The sequence below is a fragment of the Leucopleurus acutus genome (genome assembly GCF_964270905.1).
Source record: "Leucopleurus acutus genome assembly, chromosome: X".
Lineage (NCBI taxonomy): Eukaryota > Metazoa > Chordata > Mammalia > Artiodactyla > Delphinidae > Leucopleurus > Leucopleurus acutus.
Window position 1 is genome coordinate 29,597,825 of NC_139148.1, and position 6,291 is coordinate 29,604,115.

A 6,291-nucleotide genomic window follows, 5' to 3' on the forward strand; every position below is an offset into this window, starting at 1 on the left:
CTGCAACCAAGATTACTCTACCCAGCAAGGATCTCATTCAGATTTGATGGAGAAATTAAAATCCTTACAGACAAGCAAAAGCTGAGAGAGTTGAGCACCACCAAACCAGCTTTAAAACAACTGCTAAAGGAACTTCTCTAGGCAAGAAACACAAGAGAAGGAAAAGACCTACAATAACGAATCCAAAACAATTAAGAAAATGGGAATAGGAACATACATATCCATAATTACCTTAAATGTAAATGGACTAAATGCTCCCACCAAAAGACACAGATTGGCTGAATGGATACAAAAACAAGACTCATATATTTGATGTCTACAACAGACCCACTTCAGACCTAGAGACACATACAGACTGAAAGGGAGGGGATGGAAAAAGATATTTCATGCAAATGGAAACCAAAAGAAAGCTGGAGTAGCAATTCTCATATCAGACAAAATAGACATTAAAATAAATCGTTTTACAAGAGACAAAGAAGGACACTACATAATGATCAAGGGATCGATCCAAGAAGAAGATATAACGATTGTAAATATTTATGCACCCAACAAAGGAGCACCTCAATACATAAGGCAAACGCTAACAGCCATAAAAGGGGAAGTCAACAGTAACACGTTCATAGTAGGGGACTTTAACACCCCACTTTCACCAATGGACAGATCATACAAAATGAAAATAAATAAGGAGACCCAAGCTTTAAATGATACATTAAACAAGATGGACTTAATTGATATTTATAGGACACTCCATCCAAAAACAACAGAATACACATTTTTCTCAAGTGCTCATGGAACATTCTCCAGGATAGATCATATCTTGGGGCACAAATCAAGCCTTGGTAAATTTAAGAAAATTGAAATCGTATCAAGTATCTTTTCTGACCAAAACGCTATGAGACAAGATATCGATTACAGGAAAAGGTCTGTAAAAAATACAAACACATGTAGGCTAAACAATACACTACTTAATAACGAAGTGATCACTGAAGAAATCAAAGGGGAAATAAAAAAATACCTAGAATCAAATGACAATGGAGACACGATGACCCAAAATCTATAGGATGCAGCAAAAGCAGTTCTAAGAGGGAAGTTTATAGCAATACAATCCTACCTTAAGAAACAGGAAACATCTAGAATAAACAACCTAACCTTGCACCTAAAGCAATTAGAGAAATAAGAACAAAAAAACCCCCAAAGTTAGCAGAAGAAAAGAAATCATAAAGGTCAGATCAGAAATAAATGAAAAAGAAATGAAGGAAACGATAGCAATGATCAATAAAACTAAAAGCTGGTTCTTTGAGAAAATAAACAAAATTAATAAACCATTAGCCAGACTCATCAAGAAAAAAAGGGAGAAAACTCAAATCAATAGAATTAGAAATGAAAAAGGAGCAGTAACAACTGACACTGCAGAAATACAAAAGATCATGAGAGATTACTACAAGCAACTCTATGCCAATAAAATGGACAATCTGGAAGAAATGGACAAATTCTTAGAAATGCACAACCTGCCAAGACTGAATCAGGAAGAAATAGAAAATATGAACAGACCAATCACAAGCACTGAAATTGAAACTGTGATTAAAAATCTTCCAACAGAGAGTTCCGGGAAGATGGCGGAAGAGTAAGACGCGGAGATCACCTTCCTCTCCACAGATACACCAGAAATACATCTACGCGTGGAACAACTCCTACGGAGCACCTACTGAACGCTGGCAGAAGACCTCAGACCTCCCAAAAGGCAAGAAACTCCCCACGTACCTGGTTAGGGCAAAAGAAAAAACTAAACAGAGACAAAAGAATAGGGACGGGTCCTGCACCAGCGGGAGAGAGCTGTGAAGGAGGAAAAGTGTCCACACACTAGGAGCCCCTTCGCGGGTGGAGACTTCGGGAGGCGGAGTGGGGGAGCTTGGGAGCCGCGGAGGAGAGCACAGCAACAGGGGTGCGGAGGGCAAAGCGGCGAGATTCCAGCGCAGAGGATCGGGCCGACTGGCACTCACCAGCCGAGAGGCTTGTCTGCTCGCCCGCCGGGGCGGGCGGGACTGGGAGCTGAGGCTCCGGCTTTTGTCGGAGCGCCGGGAGAGGACTGAGGTTGGCGGCGTGAACACAGCCTGCAGGGCGTTGGTGCGCTGCGGCTGGCCGGGAGAGAGTCTGGGGAGGGGTCTGGACCTGCCGAAGAGGCAAGAGACTTTTACGTCCCTCTTTGTTTCCTGGTGCACGAGGAGGGGGGATTGGGAACGCTGCTTGGGAGAGCTCCGGAGACGGGCGCGAGCCGCGGCTAAGAGTGCGGAGCCCAGAGACGGACATGGGACGCTAAGGCCGCTGCTGCCGCCGCCAGAAGGCCTGTGTGCGAGCGCAGGTCACTAGCCACACGCCCTTCCGGGGAGCCTGTGCAGCCCGCCGCTGCCGGGGTCCCGGGATCCGGGGACGGCTCCCCCGGGAGAGCGCACGGCGCGCCTCAGGCTGCAGCATCACGCCGGCCTCTGCCGCTGCAGGCCCGCCCTGCACTCCGTGACCCTCCCTACCCCCCGGCCTGGGTGAGCCAGAGCCTCCGAATCAGCGGCTCCTTTAACCCCGTCCTGTCTGAGCAAAGAACAGACGCCCTCCGGCGTCCTACACGCACAGGCGGGGCCAAATCCAAAGCTGAGCCCCTGGGAGCTGTGAGAACAAAGAAGAGAAAGGGAAATCTCTTCCAGCAGCCTCAGAAGCAGCGGATTAAAGCTCCACAATCAACTTGATATACCCTGCATCTGTGGAATACCTGAATAGACAACGAATCATCCCAAATTAAGGAGCCCTGTGGATGAAAGGCTCTTGGTGCTGCAGCCAGGACTCAGTGCTGTGCCTCTGAGGTGGGAGAGCCAACTTCAGGACACTGGTCCACAAGAGGCCTCCCAGCTCCACATAATATCAAACAGCAAAAATCTCCGAGAGATCTCCATCTCAACGCCAGCACCCAGCTTCACTCAACGACCAGCAAGCTACAGTGCTGGACATCCTATGCCAAACAACTAGCAAGACAGGAACACAACCCCACCCATTAGCAGAGAGGCTGCCCAAAATCATAATAAGTCTACAGACACCCCAAAACACACCACCAGACGTGGACCTGCCCACCAGAAAGACAAGATCCAGCCTCATACACCAGAACACAGGCACTAGTACCCTCCACCAGGAAGCCTACACAACCCACTGAACCAACCTTAGCCACTGGGGACAGACTCAAAAAACAACAGGAACTACGAACCTTCAGCCTGCAAAAAAAAAAAAGGAGACCCCAAACACAGTAAGATAAGCAAAATGAGAAGACAGAAAAACACACAGCAGATGAAGGAGCAAGATAAAAACCCACCAGACCTAACAAATGAAGAGGAAATAGGCAGTCTACCTGAAAAAGAATTCAGAATAATGATAGTAAGGTTGATCCGAAATCTTGGAGATAGAATGGACAATAGAATGGACAAATTGCAAGAATCAGTTAACAAGGACCTAGAAGAACTAAAGATGAAACAAGCAACGATGAACAACACAATAAATGAAATTAAAAGTACTCTAGATGGGATCAATAGCAGAATAACTGAGGCAGAAGAACGGATAAGTGACCTGGAAGATAAAATAGTGGAAATAACTACTGCAGAGCAGAATAAAGAAAAAAGAATGAAAAGAACTGAGGACAGTCTCAGAGACCTCTGGGACAACATTAAACGCACCAACATTCGAATTATAGGGGTTCCAGAAGAAGAAGAGAAAAAGAAAGGGACTGAGAAAATATTTGAAGAGATTATAGTTGAAAACTTCCCTAATATGGGAAAGGAAATAGTTAATCAAGTCCAGGAAGCACAGAGAGTCCCATACAGGATAAATCCAAGGAGAAATACGCCAAGACACATATTAATCAAACTGTCAAAAATTAAATACAAAGAAAACATATTAAAAGCAGCAAGGGAAAAACAACAAATAACACACAAGGGAATCCCCATAAGGTTAACAGCTGATCTTTCAGCAGAAACTCTGCAAGCCAGAAGGGAGTGGCAGGACATATTGAAAGTGTTGAAGGAGAAAAACCTGCAACCAAGATTACTCTACCCAGCAAGGATCTCATTCAGATTTGATGGAGAAATTAAAACCTTTACAGACAAGCAAAAGCTGAGAGAGTTCAGCACCACCAAACCAGCTCTACAACAACTGCTAAAGGAACTTCTCTAGGCAAGAAATACAAAAGAAGGAAAGGACCTACAATAACAAACCCAAAACAATGAAGAAAATGGGAATAGGAACACACATATCGATAATTACCTTAAATGTAAATGGACTAAATGCTCCCACCAAAAGACACAGATTGGCTGAATGGATACAAAAACAAGACCCATATATTTGCTGTCTACAAGAGACCCACTTCAGACCTAGAGACACATACAGACTGAAAGTAAGGGGATGGAAAAAGGTATTTCATGCAAGTGGAAACCAAAAGAAAGCTGGAGTAGCAATTCTCATATCAGACAAAATAGACTTTAAAACAAAGACTATTAGAAGAGACAAAGAAGGACACTACATAATGATCAAGGGATCAATCCAAGAGGAAGATATAACAATTGTAAATATTTATGCACCCAACATAGGTGCACCTCAATACATAAGGCAAATACTGACAACCATAAAAGGGGAAATCGACAGTAACACATTCATAGTAGGGGACTTTAACACCCCACTTTCACCAATGGACAGATCATCCAAAATGAAAATAAATAAGGAAACACAAGCTTTAAATGATACATTAAACGAGATGGAGTTAATTGATATTTATAGGACATTCCATCCAAAAACAACAGAATACACATTTTTCTCAAGTGCTCATGGAACATTCTCCAGGATAGATCATATCTTGGGTCACAAATCAAGCCTTGGTAAATTTAAGAAAATTGAAATTGTATCAAGTATCTTTTCTGACCACAACGCCATGAGACTAGATATCAATTACAGGAAAAGATCTGTAAAAAATACAAACACATGGAGGCTAAACAATACACTACTTAATAATGAAGATATCACTGAAGAAATCAAAGAGGAAATCAAAAAATACCTAGAAACAAATGACAATGGAGACACAACGACCCAAAACCTGTGGGATGCAGCAAAAGCAGTTCTAAGGGGGAAGTTTATAGCAATACAAGCCCACCTTAAGAAGCAGGAAGCATCTCGAATAAACAACCTAACCTTGCACCTCAAGCAATTAGAGAAAGAAGAACAAAAAAACCCCAAAGCTAGCAGAAGGAAAGAAATCATAAAAATCAGATCAGAAATAAATGAAAAAGAAATGAAGGAAACAATAGCAAAGATCAATAAAACTAAAAGCTGGTTCTTTGAGAAGATAAACAAAATAGATAAACCACTAGCCAGACTCATCAAGAAAAAAAGGGAGAAGACTCAAATCAATAGAATTAGAAATGAAAAAGGAGAGGTAACAACTGACACTGCAGAAATAAAAGAGATCATGAGAGATTACTACAAGCAACTCTATGCCAATAAAATGGACAATCTGGAAGAAATGGACAAATTCTTAGAGAGGCACAACCTGCCAAGACTGAATCAGGAAGAAATAGAAAATATGAACAGACCAATCACAAGCACTGAAATTGAAACTGTGATTAAAAATCTTCCAACAAAGAAAAGCCCAGGACCAGATGGCTTCACAGGCGAATTCTATCAAACATTTAGAGAAGAGCTAACACCTATCCTTCTCAAACTCTTCCAAAATATAGCGGAGGGAGGAACACTCCCAAACTCCTTCTACGAGGCCACCATCACCTTGATACCAAAACCAGACAAGGATGTCACAAAGAAAGAAAACTACAGGCCAATATCACTGATGAACATAGATGCAAAAATCCTCAACAAAATACTAGCAAACAGAATCCAACAGCACATTAAAAAGATCATACACCATGATCAAGTGGGGTTTATTCCAGGAATGCAAGGATTCTTCAATATACGCAAATCTATCAATGTGATAAACCATATTAACAAACTGAAGGAGAAAAACCATATGATCATCTCAATAGATGCAGAGAAAGCTTTTGACAAAATTCAACACCCATTTATGATAAAAACCCTGCAGAAAGTAGGCATAGAGGGAACTTTCCTCAACATAATAAAGGCCATATATGACAAGCCCACAGCAAACATCATCCTCAATGGTGAAAAACTGAAAGCATTTCCACTAAGATCAGGAACAAGACAAGGTTGCCCACTCTCACCACTCTTATTCAACATAGTTTTGGAAGTTTTAGCCAC